We start from the raw sequence: 25,100 nt of genomic DNA, 5'->3' as shown, positions 1-25,100 counted from the left end.
CTTGCTCATATTGAGAATTAAGATGTTTTGTCTTAGAATATAAGAAATGAATTTTCCGTAATTAACAATAAAACAGCACTGATTACATCAGTTGCAACAATCTCGATTTCAGTTGACCACGCCCCTTCATCTCGATTTACTGAACTCGCCACTATAGAACACCTTTCCGTAATATCACAGCGGCGACATGTTGATTTTTTTCTGTAGGTTCTGTGAAGCCGATACGGGCCGCTGTCATTGCTACAAAAATGTCTTTGTAGTTATCAGGGTGTAGGTCATTTAATTGTAGTCTTATAAACCAATTCGTGCTAATTTCTGTATGTTAAACGAATAATTAAAAGAAAGAAGAGGATCTGCTCCACCCGATTCAGGGGTGTGTATGAAGTGATGTTCGACCGATTTAGATTTGTATCAAAATAATCTCAAGCTATTTATAAATATTATTTTCTTAACTTTTACTTATGTTCAAACGTTAATAGCAACGTCTGCTCTATAATTAAACCGTGAAAGTTTATAAATATTACAGTATTCTATGGTGGACTTGTGAGATTAGTCGGGTCATTATTTTTGAAGGTTGCCATTTTTACGCTGAATTTGTACCGTGTGTGATGATTTTGGGCGTGATCGCAGCACTTTGAGCCGATTTTTCATGGCTCTAGTCTCGTGTGCCGAGTGTCAGTGATATCGCATAATCCGCTCCCCGAAAAGTCGTTCGCACATCAATAGTGAGTTAAACGGTGGTGTGGTGGTTTCAGGTAGAGATGCAAGTAGTGGTATCATTAGGTTCGAGATAATATCAGTGCGGTTGCGGTTGTGAGGACAGTGATGATGCGGGGTCAGTGAGCGAGCACTGCGGCACCACGGCTTCCTCAGTGGCGGGTGGCGCGCGGGGAGCCGAGTCTCCTTCGCAGGCCAACCAAGACACCGTGGATAACGCCACACCCACCTGCTGGTAAGTACCACTATCTAAAACCAATTTACAATGAACTCCCATTCAATTTGGTCTGGTTTTAAACAAAAATAACCTTTATGTCTAAAGTGATACATACTGAATAAGTCAACCCATATTGACTTTGAGTATATTAGGCATTCTGATTTCTACTATTCTGATAGTTGGCACCATAATTACAGTTTGGATAAGAGAGCACATTCCATACCACTTACTATTTGTAGTTTTTGGTAATTCACAGATAACTTTACTGGAAAAACTTTAAAGACAACTTTTTATCTTTAGAGTATTATTTTTTAAATGAGCACTATGTTAGCATATAAATTAAATATGGTGGTGATTGCAGTGTATTATAGAAATATCTTCTAGGTCTTAGAAATGTAACTAATTAAAAAAATTAAATAGAGTATAATTTTATAAAATTATAACATATATTATTATTTTACATTTTTTAATTACACTTTTTTTTATTACGAGAGAATCTTAACTCATAAAATTGACAATTATTATTTTTATACAATATACTTAATCATCTGTTATTGTGTTTACTTAATTACAATGGCTTCCATTATAATTAGATACTTAATCTCACTAATGTTCCAAATTCAAATATATTTTTATAAAAAATCAGGTTGTCTTTGTCATATTCTCATCTTAAAGTAGGTTATCTCTCCTATGAGGCCAGATATAAAGAAAATTTAATGAGTATGTACTTAATACCAGTAATTCATATTCGGAGATTGCTATATTGTTTGCAGGTGTTTCTTATTGGGTCTTTGGGCTTATGAAGATCAAACCCTTCTATCATTAGCCTTTAAATAATGCATATATAAAAATACTCCAAGTTTTTATAGAATTATTTGGCTATTGCAAGATTTTGTATCAAGGAATGAAAATATGTTAATACTACCACTGCCTTGAAGACTTTTAGTGTTACTTACCAAACTTTTTGCTACTACAAAATATTACTATCAGTTCTTTTATCTATCCATTTATATTTTTAAATTTGTCTAACCTGCAACAAATCTATGTATTACTCAGTTTTTATAATTTTTTTCAGTAGATAAGTATAGAATTTTAGAAATATATGATTGTTATTTATATAAATAAAGTTTTATATACAGTTATATGAGACACAATACCCATTCTCATAATAGAATTTACCCTAGAGATATTTAGTTTTCTAAATGTATGTATGTATTAAATTTTAGATTTCCTGGGGTGTGTAAACACAGTAGGTGTAACTATCTTTGTTCATCTATATCAAAATATATAAAACTGGTGTTACATGGAGAACATTAATAATATATTTGATAAGTTCTTCTATGTTTATATATATTATTTTAATACTTAATTAGCAGCTGTTTTATGAATATTCTATTTAAAACATTTTTCTCTAGGTCATTGTCATTTGTGAAATATTTCCATATTAATTACCTTCCTAGTTTTTATTTTGAAATCATTGCATGCAACAGGTAGGAGACATTCACTAAATTCAACTTCATGTTTGAGATACAAAATCTTGCTTGTTCTTCTAACCTTGATACATGATTCACTTATATTTGGTGATGTTCAGTTCCATTAATAGCTTTTACACCATTATCCAACTAATAAAGACATTATATTTCACCGCTTTCAAAATTTAGCTATTTCTTGTAGACACACTAAAGATACCTGTCTACCGTATACCCAAAATGTTACAAGTTACTATTTCTAAGCTTTAGAATTTTAGTTTTTCACTAAAGCAGATTAAATTTCCCGGTTGAATCTCCTGTGAATTCTAGAATGTCCACCTAGACTAATTTGTGGAAATGTAACATTAGATGCACTATCCATAGCAAAATACAATAACACTGCACAACTCTTGGCTACCATGGTATCTGCCTAGTCAGCCTCTTTCAATAAACTTTCTGAGAGTTTGTTTAGCATGTAGTTTCATTGCAATAATTACTTAACAAGGCTCGATTTTAATAATTATTACAGAAAAAAAAGTATTTGGGGAAAACAGATATAATATGTTTGTCATTTAATTAAAATAAATTACCTTCTTACATTATCTATGTTTACACATCATTCAGAAGCGCCAATTATGTATTTAAATGAATGTGGAAGTTATTTTTAGCGCACTGTTTAATGTTCTATACATAGGCTCGCTGAATTACAAATTATTGTCACTCGCGAGGTTTGTACGAAAAAAAAATCGCGCAACCCGCCATCTTAAGTCATTTGCATTTCTGTTGTGGTTCTTCTTCGAACGTAGTTATTGTAACAAATTTATTATGTATATAATCTTTACTTTATGTCACTGATAATAATAATAAAACTATTTAAATTCATTAAAAGTCGAATTTAAAAATAATATTGTAATTTCTAAGCTCCGTGCTTCATTGGTACGCTCACAGACGCTCAACCTATGCCGCTTCGTGGTCTCCACACCAAAACCTTTATAAATATTCTTTAATTTATTAATGTTTAAAATAAAGAATGAATAGATTACGAAACAACGAATTTATCAAAGCGTTTGTTAATTTTTTCATTAGAAAATAACACGAGATTTCAATATAGAAAATACAAAATAACATTAAGCTAAGAGAGACAATGTCATGGAAAAGATTATGCTAGAGATTTCTCTACGCGATCGAATTAGGAATGAGGAGATCTGTAGATGAACAGAAGTAGCCGATATAGCCCAGCCCATGTCGCCAATAATAGATGTCCATTGCCGGCGACCAAGGTCCGGCTGGTCTTATTGGAAATCTTTGGAAGAGGCTTATGTCTGTTACTTAGTCTGTTAGAGGCTTATGCTGTAGACGTCGTAGGATTGGTTGGAGCGGCTTATATCCAGCGTCTCCCAACAACCTTAACAAGTTCATCTGTTAACGGTCTGTGGTCTCCAGTCCAGAAATTTAAGACCCTAGTAGTCATCTCTTCTGCGCGCTGCCATACTTGCCAAACCGATATATAATTCCTGCGTTGGTACAAAAAATATTTTGTTCGTTTTCGATGTCTTTCCTATCAACAATATATGAAGTAAACTTAATAATCCCTGTAACGTCTATTACATATGAAACACAGTGTAATATTATTTGTGTGTCAAATTTACATCACGCAAGCAGTTTTACGTATCCATTTATAATTTCATTCCAGACTCTAGACGCCACAGTCGACAGCATAAAACAAACCGTTGCCTGTCTTATCTATAATCTTTGTAATCGTATCATGTTATATTCATTTCATTTGTAATTAAGAAATTTTTTATTCAAAATAGGAAGATTAATACATCTCATAGTGACGTCAATATTCGTCTACCAGAATCGCATGATAAAATTGCCTCAGACCTTAGAACAGTCGAAAGTAACAGGATTATATATTTCTAATACGTGATTTTTCAAAAAATTTCAAAATGCATATTTAATAATAATTAATGAAGTGCGAACACATCATTGCAAAGGTGTGTTATCTGAAGTCATTTACAATGTAGTAACCCATAGCACATAAACGTTCTTTGATAGTTATTTTTTTTTTAATTTAACTATACGAGCAGCTGTAGGCGTCCACTGCTGGGCATAGTCCTCCGTAGATTTCCAATAGGACTGGGTGGCCTTTTTAGGCGATGTTAACAAAATCGTCTTCATTTGTTGCTTGCTACTCCTCTCTCTCCTCTTGCTACTCCAGACATATATAGCCCTGCATATCGATTAGAAGAAATCCTGGCCATAGCCGGCGTAATCCTTCTTGCCGAATATCAATGTTGTACGATTTTCTACATCAAAATGTCGATCTCAATTATTGTTTTTTTTTTATTTTATTATAAACTTGAAAAAAATAACAAAAACAGTGAAAATACTTTTTAATATTTTTTTCTATTGGTCTGCGATCGGCCAATAACTTGAGAGTAATCTGATCGGGACAGCAAGTATTGAATATAGCAAAGAAACAAAAATGGATTTAAAGATATCAGAGTATAAAAAGTTCTGTAAATGAATTGAATAAAATATTTACATTAATATTTCTTCAACCTTGTTCATGAGATTTCCACCCGTGTGCTTGCTCCGATATCTCTGGAACTATAAGGCATCAGTAGGGGTCACCTAGAGAACGAATTTCATAAAATTCACGGAGGGTACAAGGAGTGTCCTTAAAAAAATATATTTTCAGTGTTGGTTTTCTTTATATAAAAACTTGGCCAGAATATTTTAATGGCTTGTTAGAAATAACCAAGAATGAATTTTATGAAACTACAACTACCAAAGGCAGTGCAAGTTATATATAATTTATATCATAATGATTTAAGATACAGAACGGATATATGATAGTTTAAATAAAGAATTACACGGCGATATGGTGGATGTAATCTGAAGGCAAAGCTTGAATGCACATACGACACCCCATACGTGTACCGTAAAACCGTAAATCATCGATGTACTTAGCATATCTAAAATTTTCTTCACTATAAAAATTAGCATCAATAGCAACGCCGGAGAACTGATATGAAAATTAAAGAAATATATATTACTTTTTGATAAATGGCATTACAAAAAAATTTACAATATACACGAAAAAAATTTACGTATACAAAAGAAAAAGCATAACTTTTTGAATGCGTTCTTTATACTGTTCCATATGTTGCATCACTTGTAAATAATAACTGTTGTTTTATTTTTTATATAAATAAAATCTTGTAAACAGTTCTCTATTATACTACTTTGTTTCTTGTCTTGTTTACATTTATTTAAATTGCAATAATTATAAATTGTTGTATGAAAAAGAGACAAAATTTTGTTTTGCCCGGGCCGTTCAAAACTCTACAAGCGGCTCTATTCAAGAGTGTCTTGTCAAAATTTGCTTATTCGTTTTTTTAAAGTTATTGAAATTACGGCGCATTTTTCGTCTGAATCAGAAAATTCGAACTCATTAATTTTATCATAGAAATAAACCGCTCAGAATTTTTCACTTCTGTTATAAAATAATCTGTAACAATTAGTTTTTCTCGTCACCTTGAGACAAAAGATAAATGAAACGCGCCAATTAGGTGTTTAATTTCACTAACTACACAGCGAAAACGGAACGCAGTGATATTTTCAAGCATCTGCTTGGAATTGGAGATGGTATATAATCAATTTGATACCACTACGTATCCGTTTTCTTAGTAAAATATGTTCTGCCGTGTGTATTATTTAGAACTCAAATTAGTTTTTTATACTACCGAAAATTTTATAATTCCGAAAAAGTTCGAAGTTCAGATAAATATCACTCGTATAATCTTATAACGAATAAAATCTAACATTAATTTGTTATTATAAACTCTGGTGATTCTAATCCGTTCATCAATGAAGTTTTTTTCTTGCTTAAAGCAATGGAATATTGTTTCATCTTTAAAAATATTGTCCTATAAGAATATTTATCATATAATGACATTGATTCTGATAGTGCCAGAAATTAAACATCGGTTTAAGTATGAATCCTATTGTATGCTTAGGCCAAAGTTGGTTATAAATACGTTCTCACATATTTGGCGGCAGTGTCGGTACAGCTGAGCCGTATTTACCGTAATTTTCAGATAGAAAACGCATTATTAATTATAAGAAACTATAAACGCTGAAAAATCGCGGTGACGTCTTTAAGACAAGATTTTTTCGTTTTACCAAACATCTAAGGTTAAAAATAAAAACTACGACCTAGTAAACAAAATTTTTAGTATAAATTTCATAGAGAATTTGTATGTGTTGGAGGTAGGTTCGAAACGTATAACAGCATAAGCCCTCCTACCTATTGAATGTTTTTTTTTGGGTTTGTCAGGGGCGAACATCATACACATTTCAGGAACGAGCTTCAAAAGCGGCATAGGGCCGCTTTAAAATTTGAATTTAAGAGAGAAGTGTGTTCGGTGTAGGTTAACAAGAAAGCATTGCCAGGACCTCTCCTTAAACCTGCTATGCAGTTCTCAGCTCCGTGCACCGTATACCCGGCGCCTCTACAACTCGATGGGTCTAATACCTATACGGTGAGTCCAAGGAATGCGGGAGAAATTACTTCTCATTGAAACTATCCCTAAAATTTTGATGCGTTATTTGGTTCGAAGCGAACATAAAAATGTTTTATTTTTCAACAAATCGTATCTAAATTCCCAACCTTTCTCCGTGCTTATACCTCTAAATATGTGAGTTAAAGACAGCCTTTGATAACTTCAAACCTACTAATGAAAATGTGCCTCCTTTCTATGTCTATTGCAAATCTTAACTTTGTACTGTTTCTTGTGGACTGTTCACACGTATCAATAGTTTCAGGTAACCTCATTGATCTCTCCGTACTACAGGAATCGCTGTTCTATACTTGGTCTAGTCAAGTTAGTTTTCTATTAATTAATATAATAATGATTACCGTTGCGTCTCTAAAAGCTGCTTTTGGACTAGGGTCATTTAAAATCTCTTTATATTTTATTTGCTTATACTTTTTATATTGACAGTTTGTGTCGTGATGCAGTTTTGATTGTTGGTTTGTTCTGTCAGTCTATTGTTACGTATTATTTTACTGTTACCTAGTTTTGTAAAATTATAATTAAATTACCACCATCATTTTCATTTATTTAATATACATATACAGTCCACACTATCGCCAATAGGTGCTATATTCTTTTCCTCAGATAAAACATTTTATTTGCATCTTGGTCAAGATTTTTTACTTTTTATTCCTCTTTTGTTATAAAATAAAAGGCCAGGTCTTTTTCTGTCAAAAATAGAGTAGGTTTCACTGTATCTAATCTATTAATAGCCCAGTACACAAACGTTCTACTAATAGCTAGTGGATATTGTGTAGTGCAATTCGGTTCTCTTTATCACCCCGTTCAATTTCAATATTACAAAAATAATTAGAAAAAATGAGAAATTCCAAATTGAAATGTACTATTAGTTATTTTTATTGTAAAAGTATCAAAGGCCAGACAGAGTACATACAAATAGGTAGATATATTGTTGAACGTTGAATTAGTCACTAATGAGACGAGTGGGTGAAAATGGACTGAATGTTGCTAGAATAATGTCAAAAATAAATAAAAACTGTCCATAAGGAACATTGAAATATATATTAGGGGGACCGGAAAGTAATGTCGCTTTCTTAAGTTAAATTCACACGACTACATTCTTAAAAAGTTTTTATTTCTAATCAACAATATATTCACCTTTATCAACAACTTTTTGCCATTTAGCATACAAATTTTCAATGCCGAAGCCGCGAAATCAATCGATTTTTCTGTAAAATAAGTCGACAGAAACGACATTACTTTCCGGTCCCCCTAATATTTATGTCTAATTTGCAAAAAAAAAAAACGTCTTTTGCAATAAGACAGCCTGTACTTAATTTTATTTTCCTATATCGTAAAATTTATTTTTAACTTCCGTTGATGTAAAATAAATAGTTATTTTTTTCTTATATTATCTTTTGATAATCAGTACAGTATAGGAAAACTTAGTTTAGATCTCCTAACCTAACATAACAACAGTTGTTGTCGTTTTGCGGGTAGTGTGTGCAAACGTTGACCCATTTGCATACGTACACTTACAAAAAAGCTCCCATTGTCCCACGTTTCGATGTTTCTACATCAACAAGTGGTCGGATATTCGGAATGATATATAGACTGATTGGAAATAGGTGTAATAGCTTTAAAGATTTTACACATAGAACTAATCACTCTCAGTATTGTGATTTTAATAGAACCCATATTTCATGTAATTTAAATTTAAAAACTGTTAATAAATATGTCAGTGTAAAGAGAGCTTTATTTATCTCAATGACATGAGGTCACCTGTTGATATTCGTTCAGAGTTTTATTCACATTTTCTATACGATTGACAGAGTAAATCTATTTACGATTTGGCTCGTTTGTGAATATGTGAACGTAATATTAGGTGTTTTGTATGCACGCTTGCTCCGTCTTCAATTAGTTGTAAATCTATTACACATAAATTGTTACCCGGACAGCATTTATTAAGAGGCCTAAGTAAACTGACTTTTTAATTTTTTTCTACAATCCTAATGTTTCCATAATTGTTTCGATATGCCGAATGTCTGTCCCTTTCACTAGTATGTGAAAGTGCGGTTGAAAGAGCGCTATATTAACTATGTTCAGCGGATAAAATATAAGCACCGCGTATTACCTCTCGTGTTTGTTTCACAAAACTGACTATATAAAATTAATAAAAGACAATATAAGGGTTGTTATATTAACCCTATTGTTTGTTACCTGACGTAACCCATCGCATTGTCAATTGCGCATAGAACTGATTTTGGAGTGAAGACCACAAACCGAGAAGTGCCGCTTAGAACGTTCATCTCCTTTCGGTTTAATTTAAATATACGGGGGAGGCTTATATCCAACTATGGACGTCCTATGTCCTTAAATGTTGGTGGTATTTATGTATCCTAACTTCTTATTGAAACTGTTCAATAGCATAATTTCTGTAGAGACTATATTTATTTAATTTGAATTCCTTTTTTGAAATAAAATAATCGCTCTGATCGTAATACCAGTAAGGTTATAATTAACACATTCCTTGCCACGTGGGGAATATACGACCTCCGCCGAATTTTTCATTCAGGCCATTTGCATTTCTCATTGAAAACCAATGGGCTTTTAAAAAATGAATGGTAGGGTCGAATATAGATAACTTTACATCACGTATGCGCGTACGTAATGCATGGTAAAATTTATAACTTTTTCTCGCTAATTATAGCTTTGTAATATTAAAAAAGTGTAATGCATACGACTTAAATGACTTTTTTAATTTTTAAAGTGTGGGTCGTATTCACCCCACGCAGCCTGAATGGAAAATCTTCAAAAATTGCCGCGGCACGGAAGGTGTTAATAATAATGAGTGATTAAATATTTTTTCATTTATTGGATATTCGTTTTGTATGCAGCGTTCGAAATGTATCAGAAGCTACTTTTGAGTTTATCTATATACTTTAAATTTATTAAAGCAAACAAAATGAAAACTTTTAATAAAAACGGGAGATTTCTTCAGTGATTCCATTTGCTCATTGACCACACGAAAGTCGGTCGGTATGCACTTGCCCGGTGGTACTTGGACGACGCTGTCCTTCTCCGTGCGAGCTAAATTATTTATGCTACACGGCTCAACCGCTATAAAAATTGTGTGAATGTCAACTGGTAATCGATAGTGGCTTTGAATCCAGTCCGCTTTTAGAGCGCCAGACTAAACGACTACGAATAATTTAATAAGGAGTTTCAATTAAACTCCTTAAAGTTATCACTAATTAGTTATTCCTAAACAAGAATTTAAACCGAGAAAAATTATTATAATGATTACATCTTCTAATATATAAAATTCTCGTGTCACGGTGTTCGAACTAGAACTCCTCTGAAACGGCTTGACCGATTTTTACCAAATTTTATATGCGTATTTAGTAGGTCTGAGAATCGGCTATCTATTTTTCATACCCCTAAGTGATAAGGGTTTGCCCTTTAAATTTATTTTTTATTTTTTGACGAAATTTTTTGTTTTTATTTTTTTATGATAAAACATACAAAAATACATACAACCCTAAATTTTCACCCCTCTACGATCAACCCTTATTTTTAAATTGAAAATTAAATATTTTTTTTTGCAAAACAACGTTTGCGGGATCAGCTAGTTTTTTATAAAAACAAACTGTTTCGTCAAATGTGTTTTAAGTGTACTCGAGATAACTCTGCTAATTTTTTTCATCAAGCCCTGGAAAAGGTTCTCTTGAAAAAATTCCCAAAAATTCTATTCTTTTCTTTTAACAATAATAAATTAATACACCTATCACCTGTCAAACGCTTGATGTTAATCAAAACAAAAAGAGTAATATATGATGTGTTTAACATATAATATTGTGGATCATAAGGTGTTATTTTTAAAATTTATTTCAATAACCAGAGTAATCATCACCGTCAGCCGAAAGACGCCCACTGTAAGGTATATAGGCCTCTCTTAAAGATCGCTACAATGACCAGCATTAATTTATTTTTTCTACTTACCTACTATAGGCCTATAACTTTGCAGTGCGAAGTCTATGGGGGTAGGTAATATCACAATATATTTTAACACCGCAATGCAATTGGTTATTTTAACAAATCAAAAAAATCAGTACAACGGACGTTATAACAGTTCAGTGCGAATTTTAACATGCAGTAGACCACTGCTATAAAACCATAAACCGGCGCGGACGTGCGAAGTTTATAAAAAGCTATATTAGCTAATATGAGTTTTGTTTTGCTGCAGTTACTTTCTTGGGGTTTTCTTTGTAGAATGATCGAAAGATCTCGTTAAAATTTAAAAAACATAGAAAAGTACTGTATGTTACTATAGATTTTTTTATTGACACAAAAGTCTTTAATTCGAGCTATCATATGATACTTGAGCACTTCTAAACAGCGCTTTCGTTAAATAAGAACCAAGTTCTAATAACCGAAGAATAATATTTCTCGATATTCATTACACGTCCAAAATATAGCTTCTGTATTTATGTTGTCTTTAAAATGTACTTTCTGTTGTTGACTCTCTAAATCAGACACCGTCAGTAGTCCACGATATTCTCAACATTCTGGATGGATACATCCAAAATTGGAACATCTTCCTTGTTTACTGATAAGGTGGACAGACGATCCGGATATGGTTGAAGACGATAGACGGGGGCCGATTCTGTTTGGTCTTATTGGAAAGCAATTGGAGAGTCCGTCAGTGGACGCCGGATTAATATATTTGACTTTATATTACACATATTGATTATTGAACGCTTAATATTTAATTATATAAAGCTAAAATGAAAACTTGTAAACAGATAAGTATAGCTTTTGTTCGTTGATTTTATTACGTTCTTGTATTATTAAAATACATAAACATATAAGTTACATGAAAACAATAGCGACCTGTTGAACGTTATAGAGTGTTATAAAACAGTTTAATGCTGTACGTTACGGATTATTGTAATAGGCAGTGCACAGGGCCTTTGTTTTGCAGAGGTATGCCGGATGCATCCGCCCCTCGCGCCCGGTGGCGGGCTCTATTGTTGCGGATGTGCCTCGTACGCGGATCCACTTTATTACTGCCCCCGTCAACCGCTTCTCCGGTATTAGTTTAGTCTGGGAGCTGGATAACAAATACCATTGTTTATGTTTATATTGAGGGAACAATGTTCCTATCGGGGAGATAGTTGGTTCACTATGCCGATACAGATCGGCGAATGTGATATAACATTTTGATTTTTGATATGATATGCCGGTATTATTTAACAGTTTGTAAATATTTACGTCATGTTTTAAAACCAAGAATGGTTTATTCAACAATACTCAGCACAGAACAATAAAGATCGTTCCACTCAAGTGTGATTGAAATATAGCCGCTACCCACTACCCACTACCGATCTTTTACCACTTGTTTATGATTTATAATTAGTTTTAAGAGTGTGACATAGTCTGAATTTGATGGGAATTTGAAGTATCTGTAACAATTTATAACAGTAGCAATGAAATTTTTTTTACATGTAGAGATTGCGTGACTTCCTTAATAACTGGCCTCAATGTTGAAAAGACTTTATTAAGCTCAATAGAAATAATTATGAATGAGCTTCATATATAATATAAGAAAAATATATATAAGGTATATATAGCTGTATTAAGTACTTTATGTATTCCTGGCGAAATAGTTATGATCCGCCATCAAAGTGTGTCGGACGCAAAAGTTTATTAATGACTCCTTGAAAGCTTGATCCTTCTAAAAATACATTAATTACATTTTAAATTATAATTATTTATTACAGTAGTGTAATGAGAGTTCGTAAAATCTTTACCGCTCTTTGTTTTTGAAATATCACATAGTTTTACATTGCATTTAATTAGATGAATATTATTGATTTAATTACGTGTTATAATTATAGTTTTAAATACTTTACGTGCCTAAAGATTGTTTAAAATTTCCCATTCAGGCGGCATGGGTCGTACAACCGCCCACGCTTTTATTGTTAGAAGCGTGTTTTGACGTGCTTACGTGCGCCGTACGATTTTACTATAACGCAGACGATAATTTCTAAGAAAGAACGCGCTACGCAAATTAATAAAATATATTCCTAAGGTATAATTTTAAAGAGAAACATGCCGCCTGAAAGTAAAACAGCGCGGGCGGTACCCGCTGTGCGTGGGATGGAATGTGTTTGAACTTGATACGTTCTCGAGATTACTATTTACCCGTATTCGATAAAAGTGATTTTATTTTACTTTTTCTTTCCTATACTTTATTGACTTTTTTTAATTGAAAACGAGTATGGTGTACGTTTAATCTGTCCTTTACCACTATTATCACCCAATGACTCTTTAAGACAAAAGTCACAACCAATGTGTTACCTGTAAATACCTACGGGACAGAAATGTGGTCACGCACTATGTCTCTTTGAACGTCGAAGTCATTCAACGAGCCATGGACAGGACTGTGCCCAAAATATCTCTGAAAACGAATGAGGAATAAGAATATTCGTTGACGAATTTAAGTACTTACGAATAGAAGAAAAAACATCAAGACGCCGAATGGCAATGTGGTGCTTTGTCACTGTGGGATTACCAGGGCATGCTTCAGCTTTTCTTCCGGACATACAAAATTACAGTGTAGACGTGCACCTGTCCATATATGATGCTTGAGACGACCACAAACAAGGTTAATGGTTAAGAATCCTTCATGACCCTTTCTTCCCCCACTTCCCTCAAACAGCACCGTATCTTATACAAGTGTAAATATTTTCTTCCCCAAAATGCTTTTTACGTCATATTATTCCAGTAATTTCAGTCTTCATAGCAACACTGCGATAAACAAAGTAATGCTTGGCGACAGAAATAGTCGACGAGGTGGTACCCAACTGGATTCAGAAATAAACCTGCCAACAACTGTAAATCATATCTTGAAAATAATCACTTCATCACTATCTTTAACAGAAGCCGAGCACACTTTTACATGTTGTACTACTTGAAAACATTATCATTGCGTTAATTGGATTTCAAGTGGTGAAACTGTTAATTATTGGTAAGAGATAACGTTACATAGTGTCACAATTAATCACGATTAATTTAGTTCAATGACCTGTGATTTTTTATCTATATAAAAATAAAAGTAATAATGTCCGTTTGTTATTAATTTTTTTTCGTTTAGGTTAAAAAGGTAATATAGAACTAGACCATTATAAAAGTTATAGTTTTTGTAAAAAACGCAGCGTGGGTATTTTACTAGGTGGATCGAAGAAATAGTCGACGTCACGGGTAGTCGCAGGATGCATGGCAGGGCCGGTTTCGTGGCGGTCTTTGGGCGTAGCGGCTAATTCTTAATAGACTGATTTATTTGTGGAATTTTGCTAAATTTGTGCGGCTAATAAAAATGAAAAGGGTGTTAATGTGTTTGATTAAATATGTCACCTTTTATAAATGTTAATTTTATTAGGTTTATTGGTTCAGTTCGGGTAATATGCAAACCCGATATCTAAAAAACATTTGCTTCTTTTCGCGTCCGCCACCTTGCGTTATTGGCAAAGCTTTTTCTTCCAATTAAAATAGTTTAATACATTTACTCTGTGTAGACACACGAATGTAGTCATCACTTTTAAATATATATTTATATATGTTATTATATCGAATAAAGTAATATAAAGGAATAAAATTAATGATTTTATATATATATATACATATATACATATATACATACATACATACATATATATATATGTCAATTTCTAATTTAAGTTAAAATGAGCTCGTTGTTGATAATTGTAAGATACTAATTTTCATACTAATTAGTAAAATAAATGAACACAATCACGGTATAAGGTGGTTAAAAATGAAAAGTTATATCTAATATTATATTACATGACAAAAAAATACCCCGCCGTTCCACTCTTATTTTTTATAAGCGAGGGTATTTTGGTATAGCATTGGAAAATGTATGGCTAATATATCTAAATTTCTTATGTACAGTTGACCAATTTTAAGAATCGTAATAAATGATGAACAGGACATCTTATTTCTATATACAAAATGTTTGTTAGAAATAGTGAACGTTCAGCGTCGATAAATATCCTATGTCGTGACAGTCAGTCATCGATGACTGGCGCTTTAATCGAAAAGTTCAGTGCCATTTACTAATGACTGACGAAGTACTCAACGTGTTAATTTTCCGGATGTTCAAAATTTATTCTATATTTAACCTAACACTTCTACAGTTAAATGTGTTTGGCCAGTCACTGTCCAATAGGTAATAAATATAATAATAATAAATATAATAATATTATAAATATAATAATAATAAATAAAGATAAAAGTATTACTATATAATTACTTTATTTATTTATTTAATGTCTTATCGATGAACAACTATTACTTACACAAGCGAGTTTTTCATTATATACGTGTGAGATTAATAATAATGCGAGTATATGTATAAAGCTTTGTCGTCGTTTCACTCCATAGATGCCTACTGACATATACCATAATCGCCACGTCTAGCAGGGGTTGGCGATAGCAATCTGGAAAGTTGTGTTTAAGCAGTGGCAATCCTATATAAACAATGCACAGTATGAATTATATAAGATTTTATCTCCGGAATTGAAACCGCGACATACGATCACAAGTCTCAGTCCTCTACTATCTATCAATGCTTTGTAAACCTAAGTAATGTGTATGCACCCAGAAATAGAGTACGTAAGGGAGATCGCATATCTTCGGTCAATCATCATGAACAAGGAGATTCGAAGACGAACTCTAACGGCAAAAAATACGATGAGGAAGTTGGCCAGAATATAGCAGAATAGAAATGTCTCCCAACACCACAAAAATGAGACCAGAAAGAACTCTGATATTCTAACTGATCTATGATCTTCTTGTACGCATCGGAATCCTGAGTAATCCGCAAGGCAGATCGAAGGAAGATCGACGCTTATGAACTATGGTGCAGGTAAAGGATGCCCCGCATACCGTGGATTGCCAGGAGAACCAACACATCTACTCTAGATCAACTCCGTATACAGAACAAACTCTTTACCATCTGCTACAAGCGGATTCTGGGCGACTTCGACCACATAGCTTGGAAAAGTCTCGATAAGCAAGTTGTCGAAGCAAAAGTAAAGAGAAAGAAATCAAGTGGGCGATCACAAATCCGATGGGCGTATTGTGCACCTGCACACAATAGTTACGGCCCTAAAAATAACTGAAGCAACTCGCTGAATTCTCGACTGATGCTTTCCATGAAGAGCGCGACCCTCAGCTACGAAGATAAACGACCAAGACGAAGTAACGCTTTGTTGTACACGATATCATTATTATTGGATTACATCCTAATGCAACTTTTTTGTTTTTATTTGATACCATATATTTGTCAGCCAGGTGTTTTGCTATACGGATTGTATGAGAAAAGAGAAGTATAATTTTTATATATTTTTCTTGGAATTATCACTATATATAAGAACCTTATTTGTGCCTAAACGTAAAAAAGTGAAAAACAATTGTCCGATTGGCGGCACCAGTTAATTCTTTTTTTTATAAGAAATTTACCTGATGCTAAGCAAAACGGCTCGCGCGTGCAAGTGTTTATTTTCGTAAGATTTGACACTACAATTCTTTGCGACACATCACATCACGCTGCCACATATTATTATTATCCATCTTAACCCTTTTCTTACCACAGTCCGTTCTGCCGAAGTGACGCTACTGAACCAGGCATTTGCGCTGCGAAGTGTGCACATAGCATGGCGGTAAGCTGATGTTCGATTTTTCTCATTTGTGTTGTATATTTAATGATTTTACTAGTATATTAATTAAAAATAGAAGTTAGGATAATTCTTAGTAATTTATTAGGCTGAGATAAATCTTAAAACAGGGATCTACATATAAGCCCACATTACAAGGTGGACGCCGGCTAACTCCGACGCGGGTAACGAAAGGGTTAAATTATTAATAGTTGTTTGCCTGTCATTTGTGAACGTAAAGATAGGAACATCAGGAGAGTCCAATTTGATAGCAAATAAGATTAAATTTAGCTTCTTCATAATGGCATCCTTATACTTTTAAGGTCTGGACATTAAAATTTAAATCGTGTGTGCCGGTAATAACGTATCGAAAGAGATATTATAGGAAAATAGCTATCAAACTGTACAAACTTATTATTAAGCAAGTTATGAAGTTATGACTGTAATTGTAATCATCTCCTTTGATCCGCAGACGTATTACGGTGCATAATCCATTGGAGATAACCAACATCTGGAATATGCGCAAACCGAAATGATTCATCGGTATTTCTCCTCGCGATTGGTCGTAATAGGGTGACCATGTCAAGCTAAAATCATCAAAATACCTAACATGTCTTTTAGTTAAATATGACATTAGGGAGACTGGCGTAAGATGTCATTTAATTTTTTTTCTCCTTTGCTTCAAATATTTCATGACAACTACGACCCTACCCTCGTCATTTGTGCTCGTTTAGTTTTTACTTCTCTACGCCTCTATGATTTATTAATACATATATTAAAAATGTTTTTGTGTCTATATTTTGAATGGATATTTGCCTTTTTTTATCCTTATATACTTGGTGATTTAAAGGCAATACATATAATTTACTCAAAAGAAAACAGTTCATTTTGGTAGAGGAAACTAAGGTTTTTGACAGTTATTTTTAGTAATATACTGGTTTAACATTCGTCATCAAAGAAATTGCTTATTCTTCATACGGGAATAAAGCAATACTTCTGTAATAAAGGACCTATCACCTGATAATGTTAGAATTTAATTTGGATATGGTGCTTAAATTTCATTTCAACACTACATATGTATTTTATGAAATAAATTAAATAGATATTTTTATCTTAATGATTGTTGAAATGCGTTGTGAAGTGATTTTTGAAATGCGTTTGTAATAAGTGTACGATACAGATGGTGACCTAATTCTAGACGTGTATATAATATATGGTGAACTGAGTTCTGGAGTTAAATTAGAATTGAATATCTTGTTTTCTAATATGAATGATGGTCACCCTAAAATCACCTATCTGTTTTCCTTACGGAGTGTATTCAGTCGGTTGCTTCATGAACGACTGAATCTTATGGAATTTCTGTAAACATTGAGTCAGATTTACACTAATAATCTGGCACTTGCGTTTTTGTTGCGCAGGTCAGGTACGTAAAGTGCTGACAAGGATATTTTCTTAATAATAACTTTTTTTTTTAATAATTGTTCGATATTTAAACCCAGTATACAACTGTTACATCAATAATGGTTCATAGCAGTAAATCAGTTGCTGCCCGAATGGTTCGGCTCCCCCGTTTCTATGAATAGAATGGCAACAGATGTAGTTTATTATCCCCTTAGGAGCTATGTAACTTAATTTTCGTCGACGTACCTGTTATTCTATGTACGTAAGCTTGGCCTATATAAAATATGACAGTGGTTTTTATATATAACAACACTTCTTGGACGATATTATTAAAAAAAAACTTTAAACGTATGGTGTCGTACACTTAAGATTTGGCCTTCAGTTAGCAAATATTTTTATAGGGCATGTATATGTTTTTATAACAGATTAAAAAGTATATACCTAGATTTCAAAATATTGTCAAAGATAGTTTGTATGCTAACACTGTAAATGACTTCATAGACACACCTTCGAAATGATGTGGTCACCTACGGGCTGTTACAATGTTTATTAAAAAGGCGTAAAAAGTTTTCAATATTATTTTTTAAGTAATGTCAAGTTCCGCTAAGTTACTTTTGCAGGTGCTTCTCAGCTCTGTAGATATTTATCAATCGAACACGTGATAGAATCTACTTGACGTCAATAAGAGATGTATCCGTAATTGATTGTAGAGTATGGTTGAATTTGAATTGAAAAACGTGCGAATATAATAATAAAAACTGGTAGTGTATATATATATACACACACATAATTCCCAGCTACGAAGAGACTGCCTAATGTTTAAATTTTGCTTTTGATAATAATCATCAAAAGGTTTTAATCTCGAACCAAGACACTTTTTAAGACACAACTATGCCCACTAATAATTTAAAAAATGTACATCGTTCACTAATTAGCATTAAATCCATGTAGACTGTAAATCGTAATCTATTTCCGAAAGGTTGCCTGTTTAGGTGTCCCCACTTTCGGCATTACACTAAGACAACTGTCATAATTTCCTGTACAAGATTGGAACAAACATTTTCATGCCAATTTTTTAAATTTATGTCATTTATTTGTATGTCATTTACGCCCACGTTTATGCGCCTCCATTTGCCACGACGTCATATACTATTTTGGAGAGAAGTCTATGTCACACTTTTTCCACTGCTACATATAGTCTGATTTTGGGATATGTAAACATTCTCTAGGAAAATTTTCACATAGCATTATCTATACACGAGAATTTGATTAGTTGACAGGTTATTATCGTCACTAGAAACGTCAAGAAGCGCTAATAATCTATAACTATTAAATTTTAATCGGAAATTGTCATCAAAAATTCACCCAAGTAAATCAAAAGCTTTTACTTTGACGTGTGTTTAGCTCTATTTATTTCATTTAAATGTATGTGTGTGTCTGTTTCTTTATATTTTTTTATTTCTTCGGTTTAGACGTCTTTTCGTCTCATTTAAAGTATATGGAATTTCGCCTTTTTTTTTCTTTGTTTTTAATAATTCATTATCTGTATACTTTGGCAATAAGTGTGTAGAAAATAAATGTAATTATTTTTATTTCATTAAAATCATGTTTTACGATCTTTTAACAAAATTACGTCGTAGAAACCGTATTGGAAACTACATTGTTTGTTGTATTATTGAGTAATGCCAGGTGGTTGTGTGGTTATTGGCTGATCAAGCAAACAATGAAATCCCTACAGGCGGCTGTATACTTAATAAACTATATATCAGACTGTCCGCATTGCTTTGTACAGGGTGGTTGGTTAAAAGTGTAAAAACTTAAAAGGGTGAATGTATATCTCATTTACTGCCATTTAAGTTAATGTAAAACTTCTAAAAACTAACACAAACTTGCGATTAATGACAGCATTTAATATAATTATAGGCGTTTACCATTTATCAGCACAGAAGGTCTGAGTTTGATGTAGGCTCTTCAGAGAACAGAGCGTCTTTGGAGACCTCATAGCTCAAGTTGAAAGTTGCCATTATATTTATTCTTGATTTTATCAAATTTGGCTATTCTGACTTTTCACGACGTATTTAGTTGGTCACTAAATTATACAAATAATATTAAAAAAAATATATAATCATCTTATATCCTTAAGTGTAGCAGAACGTATTGTTGCGTGGATAATTTTCATCTCAATATCTAGTGGATGTCTAGCTGGTCTTATTTTAATAAATTAAAACGAATGTTACGCATTTTTTCTAAAAAATAAATTAAACACCTTTAAGAGAAGTGATGTACTTAAGGTCGCATTTTCGTCTCCCATTAAAAAATACAATGATAAGTCGGCAAATATATTTGTAATTTTTAGATCTTATTGACAAAATGATAAAGGTCTCTTTTGCAAGAGATCTAGATACAGTTTAGCTGGTTTTAGCTGAGCTAAGGTAATATTATTTTTAACTTTCTAAATACTTACTTCCTGTGGCGCTACAACCTTTTGTGAGACTTGGCCCCGGCCACAATCCTCTTCCGTCCGGCTATATTCTTTGTCGCTTCTTGTCAAAATTGTCTTTCTTCCGATACTCGGCAGTCAAAGTCAAAATAGCTTTAAAAAGGTTATTGTATTTATTTATAATCGTAATGATAATGTGATGTAATTGAAGTTACGCTGTTCGCCAATTTTGTGTAATTTCATCTGAATTTAACTCACGTAAGCAGAGGTACGCAATTTAAATATAATCGCCAGCTTAAAATTAAGTTTACGTTAATTTATAACGCGTCACCTACTGGGAACACTTAACAATAAACTTGGGTTTATATTATTTGATGATTGTATTAAAAATTTTTTTTGCATAAAATTAGATGAATTAATTTTCAAACATCTTTATCGTAAAAAAACTCTTAAACTCAGTAATATATGCCCTTTATTTTAATTTACTAAGAGATAATCAGGGATAAATAGATAAGATCTCACTTCACACTTATAGTTTCAGGTTTTTTTTGTTGTGGGTTCCATAATAATAATGGTTAATTGCAAATGGCGATAGGTAAGGTTTATATAACCCTAGCTGATCCCGCAAACATTGTTTTGCAAAAAAATTAAAGTTTTTATTTAACAAAGAAAAAATATGGGTTGTTCGTAGAGGGGTGAGTGTCTAAAAAATAAAAAAATAGGGGTGGAACTTCCTTAATATTTAGGGGGATGAAAAATAGATGTCCGATTCTCCACCCTGGCCGATATAAACGCTAAGATTCACGAAAATCGATCGAGCAGTTTCGGAGGAGTCCAATCACGCACACCGTGACACGAGAATTTTATATATAAAATATTGTTTCGGTGATCGTGTAATGTGACTGACCTATTGAAACCATACGCCGTCGATATTTATTGGATAATAGTTCAAGTTGAAAAATAATATTTAATACATGCAGTTGCTGTTCGTCCAAATGAAGGTCTCATCTAAAATGCGCAGCTAGAAAGATGCACCGATCCCGGCACATTTGGATTCATATTCATTTATTCAGCGAGTAGCGCCGCTAGTGACTCTACTTCTCGAAGATTCTCTCGATGTCCTAGAGGTCGCATGTGGTACTTAATAATTTCATTACTGATCGTCTGTTCAATGTGTGTCTATAATATGGCATTTGAAGTGGTTTATGATGAGGGGACTAATCTGGTAACAACTTACATGATTGTACAGATTTTTAACTTAAAAACTATGCAAATATCATGTTAATAACATGTCGTTTATGTGTCAAAATTTAAATACTTGTGTAAAAAATAATAACAGCTTTCGTCATCAAAATGTTTACAAATCGTTCTCGGGAACATTTTGAGCATATGCGTATATTATAAATATCTTCCATTCCTTATTTTTAAAACTAAAATTAAAAGTATACTAAATAAAATTTAATAGGATTCAAGAGTATTTAGTTTATCGAAATGAGTGGAACTTGGTTTGTTAACTCATTTACATGGTTGGTATTAAAATGTGTACATCAAACATGTTTAAATTTTATTTTAAAAAAGTAAATGTCGAGTTCCTGGCTGGCTCTTATCAGCACATCTGCCCTCCGAGCCGGTGGTAGTTTACTATTTATAATGTTAAATAATTGAAGACTCAAAACTGTGTGTATATTTCTAAAATATCTCGTGTGCGTCATGTCCATCGCACCATCCTAAAGTACAAGTAATTTATAAGTAGCTCGGTAATTTCAAGCTCCATTGGCGACCTTCGGCTTTCCGGAATAGGAAATGCGGTTGTACTGATTATTTCTGGCGTTAAACTGTTTTACCACCAATTTGTGATCATTTTAGATTACTGTGAGATATTGCCCCTCTCGGCAGCTTAAATGCGCAAGTTTTTTATGAGAATATCATTGGTGTTAATATAGTTATCTTATTTCGAATTTTATCAGCAGGCTCGTATTAGAGCTATAGACCTATGATCGGGATTTTCTACGTGATCGGGAATGTAGAGATCCGTAGAAGAACACAGTAGTCAATAGTAACTGTCATAGCCCAACAGCTTGGTAATTTGAAGTTGAGTAGGCAGGCCATATTGCACGCAGAACTGATGGCCACTCGGGCCTTAAAGTTCTGGAGTGAAGACCATGTACCGGCAAGGACACAAGACTTCGACCTATAAGCTGGTACGAATAATATGGCGTTTTAGTTTTCTCCATAATTACCTATCTGACTCGAAAGACGTTACCTATCCTTGCAACGAATAATCAATTTCAACACATTTCCACCCATCCACAGGGCTCAAGGGCTAAGTAGCAAGGCGGTCATCATTGTTCTTCGAAGAACTAACACCTTCAGGCTGTATAACATTATCCATCATGCGGTAGGAGTAATATCACGTGTGTGTGTTACACGAAACCATGCAATGTGGTAAAATCACCACACAGATACACTGCCGTACAATCTGAGAATGGCAATATGGAGTAGTGATGTGAAAATGGTCGCACGAACCGTAACTTTAAATACTACACATTGTTAGGGCGTTGTGAAAAACAAACAGACAGAACAGACAAGACATCACTAAAAAATAATGAAAAAACTAAAGTAAAATTTAAGAAAATAAATACTACTATAAATCCCTTAATAAAATAGTTTAAGTACTAGACAAAGTGTAAAGCTTAGTTGTAATATGCAGTAACTTGAGCTAAAAAAAATAGCAAACATTAACTGTGGTATATAGATTCAAAAAATAAATAAAGAAAACTACAGCGGAAGATAAAAAAGATAGAATCAATAATAATTAAACATGACATGTTTCAAATGGTCATATGGATGTCGACGATATATTTCGAAGTCATATGTGAATGAAATATATAAGTAACATCATCCGTAAATGCGTGTTTACTTTTGCATTATAAAAAAGGTACTCGTGTTATATTTTTAAATTTGTGTTTCGCGTCAAAGCTTACCAGTATTTTTGTTGGGTGATTTTATCAATGACCAATGTTTATTACACATCTGTCGAATTGACGTAGGATTTATAACCAACCAGTACCTTGAACGGTTTTTGTATTTTTACAAATATTAAGTAATATTTATTAGCTCGTCGCTGTGTATGATTTTAAATATCCATCATAGAATAGTCTGGAATGTGCATATTTCATAAGCATTTTTATATATATATACATATATATATATCGGAAAGTTATGTTGCTTTATTAACTTAAATTCACACAGCTACATTTTTAACAAGTTTGTATTTCTAATCAAAAATATTCTATTCACCTTCGTTATCGACAACCTTTAAAAATCAATCGGTTGTTTCGTAAAATATGTCGACCGATCGATATTAATTTCCGGTCGTCGTTATATATATATATATATATATATATATATATATATATATATATATATATATGTGTGTGTGTGTGTGTGTGTATATATATATATAAAAGTACTGTATATATAACACATACATAACACAACTTAAAACTGAAACCGTGTGATTGGAGGACAATGGCTAAATTCGCAAATTATTATATGTTATTATACTTTATTATATATATACATATAATAAAGAATATATTAAGTTGTTTCCTAAGTAGAATTTTTAAATGCGAGACTTAATCCATTAGAACAACGCTCCTTACTCGACCAGAACAACCTTACGTTGTTCTGGTCGAGTCGTGCACGACTAGCGGATCTTCAATTAAAGGAGCGAGGACTTTGCTCCAGCTGATTATCACCGCTTCGTGGGTATATAGGGTTTTTCTTTGATGAATAATAATTTGGATTAGATTTTACGTAAAAAAAAATCTTACTTACTCATGAGACAGTGAAAACTACTTCCAAAGTATTAATTAAACCTCCAATAGTTTTTTAAGCAAAAAAATCAATAAACTTTAAGAAATAGCAGAAATACATTGTTTACAATTAAAATGACAGTCGCCATTATTATTTTAATCGGGTTTTTAAAGCAAATAATTGCAATTTACGAGTTTTAATACACCTTGTCAATTGTTTCTATAATTTTGTGTCTAAAAATGGCAGAGATATGTAAAGTTATAGGTAAAAATAAAAAAAATAAACGACACAAATTGCTCCTAGTCTGTATGAATAGAATAGATACAATTATGTTTTAATTATATGAAGATTATAATTTTAAGAGACATAACCAATATTTAGTTTTTCGTCTCTTTTGAAAAGTATGTTGCATTTTTGGACTTATCATTTTATTTGGTGGCGAACGCGTTATATTTCTTATTTTTATGATTTAGGTATTAATAGGACAATTTCACATTTAGGGATTCATGTCGGCCTATATACCGATACAAAACCCAAAAGTATAGTGTTTTGCAGTAATTTCTGTTACAATATTTCTTCATCATGATTAAAGCACAGAAAACCATAACCCTTCCTCAAAGATCTCCACGGTTAACGGTCTTATAGCACCGAAAAGTATTTTAAAAAAATGGGCATTTTTGAAAAAAAAACGATTAGGTCCCATCACAACGTGATTTCAAAATGGTGTTATTT

General features: G+C 32.7%; 1 protein-coding gene across 2 annotated transcripts in view; it reads left to right on the top strand.

Annotated features, from left to right (window-relative positions):
- The first annotated feature begins 165 nt into the window (after positions 1-165).
- The window catches only part of Galphas (G protein alpha s subunit), a 56,660-nt gene continuing 31,725 nt past the window's right edge, over positions 166-25,100 (top strand). Inside the window, exons 1-2 of one of the 2 annotated variants that reach the window (XM_068768802.1) lie at positions 166-274; positions 760-952. The gene's annotated coding sequence lies outside the window, so the exon portion shown is untranslated. Of the gene's footprint in view, positions 374-755; positions 953-25,100 lie in introns of both variants that reach the window. The other variant, XM_068768800.1, reaches the window with a different exon arrangement.

Source organism: Battus philenor, unplaced genomic scaffold (genome assembly GCF_028537555.1).
Source record: "Battus philenor isolate CCGP_79_NKW_IND1 unplaced genomic scaffold, ilBatPhil1.0.hap1 SCAF_27, whole genome shotgun sequence".
Lineage (NCBI taxonomy): Eukaryota > Metazoa > Arthropoda > Insecta > Lepidoptera > Papilionidae > Battus > Battus philenor.
This window is presented reverse-complemented; position numbering and strand designations above follow the sequence as displayed.